This window comes from Nansenia antarctica (assembly GCF_963989245.1).
Source record: "Nansenia antarctica genome assembly, chromosome: 9".
Classification (NCBI taxonomy): domain Eukaryota; kingdom Metazoa; phylum Chordata; class Actinopteri; order Argentiniformes; family Microstomatidae; genus Nansenia; species Nansenia antarctica.
This window is the reverse complement of record NC_137679.1, coordinates 5,806,757-5,808,299: the sequence shown is the minus strand read 5'-3', so window position 1 is coordinate 5,808,299 and position 1,543 is coordinate 5,806,757. Positions and strand designations below refer to the sequence as shown.

General features: G+C 42.4%; 1 protein-coding gene across 3 annotated transcripts in view; it reads left to right on the top strand.

Moving 5' to 3' along the window:
- The first annotated feature begins 1,335 nt into the window (after window positions 1-1,335).
- mlycd (malonyl-CoA decarboxylase) overlaps window positions 1,336-1,543 on the top strand; it is a 16,860-nt gene continuing 16,652 nt past the window's right edge. For all 3 annotated transcript variants that reach the window (XR_013937660.1, XR_013937661.1, XM_080538888.1), the window contains exon 1: window positions 1,336-1,543. This exon is cut by the window's right edge and continues 335 nt beyond it. The gene's annotated coding sequence lies outside the window, so the exon portion shown is untranslated.

Genomic DNA, 1,543 nt, shown 5'->3' with positions numbered 1-1,543 from the left:
TGCGCTATGCTAAGCTATGCTACACCCAGGCATCGGGGACGTGTGTGACTGGGCGGTAAAACTAGCCTCTATTGACGGTTTCCAACAATGCTCACCGCTTCTCCTGGCCTGGGCAGAAGGACCGGATGGTTATGTAGATGGGGAGATGAGGACTGTGGTCCGAGCAGAAAGTTTGTCGAAAGTCAAGAGAAAGTTTGTATAAAGTCAAGAGAGAAGATTGTTTGTCGACGTTTGTACAGCGAAGCGCTTCGATGGTGTCCAGTCGAAGTGCCAGCGGGGTTGCCAGATAGGATTGTCAATTTACAGCCTAACGGTAACCAGTCTAAAAACCTGCTAAATCCACCCAAAAAAAGTCCAAAACCTATTATTGTCAGAGAACCGCTAATTACTATTCGGCAGGTGTCCATCTCCCGCCCCTAAACTGTATGTCTGTTGCCAATGATGTTTGTAAAAAAAAAAAAAATCTAATTAAAAAATGCACATTATATGTAGATAGTACGGTGTGTGTTTTAACTTCACGCATTTTGTAAGTTAAAAGTAGCCCATTCGGCGGTAACCCGCCCCATCTGGCAACCCAGCAGGTGCTGCTGAGGGGATTTGATTGACACCCGGCGGGTGCTGATTGGCTGAGCAGGTGAAATGGGAGGGGGAGGGGGTTAGAGGTCAGGTTAGGAGGTCAGAGGTTCACCAAACCATCTTTTTAAACTTGCTTTTAATCTTTTACTGTTTTTATTGTTGTTAAAGATGATAATAATAATTATTATTATTATGATAATAATAATATATGCCATTTAGCTGACGCTTTTATCCAAAGGGACTGACATTGCAGTGAGTTACTGTGCTTTCGTTTTACTTGTTAGTTATCTATCTATTCTTGGTCTCTCCATGGAATGCAGTGTCTTTGAGTACTGAGAAAGGTGCTGTACAAAATAAAATCATTATTATTATTATTATTATTATTATTATCATTATCATTATAATTATAACTCAGTATACAAATACAAATCACTCCGCATGGCCAGGTATTATTCAGTGCTTTTACCGGGGCCCAGTTTGAATACAGCCTACACCCAAAATGTGTCATGATTTCCTTCAGTCCCTTAAGAAATCCCACATCCAACATGCTTTGGAAATCCTTGTCATAAATCAGTGAAGGAAGGGAAGTCCTGCTACGGTATAACCGATGTCACGTCAGGCAGCAAATGAACGATCTTCAAGTTATTTATTCACCTGGACCTTTAACACCGTTTGTACTGCTGGAGAACGGATGCAAAGGTCGGCAGTATGTGGAAAGCGTGTGTGATCAATGACCAAACACACACGGAGGCAGATACGACCACCACCGTGAGTGACATGGCATCTGGTTTATGAATCGGGACGGAACAAACAACGAACATTATTTTCTGTTACAGTTCCAACTTCAGAAAGCGTTCATGATTACCCTTATTATAGCGCCTCTGCTATAATAAAACAACCCGCTGCTGTCCCTTTAAGAAGACACCGGAACCAGCGTGTGTTGTCAACCCGGGGGTAGTTGGTGTAA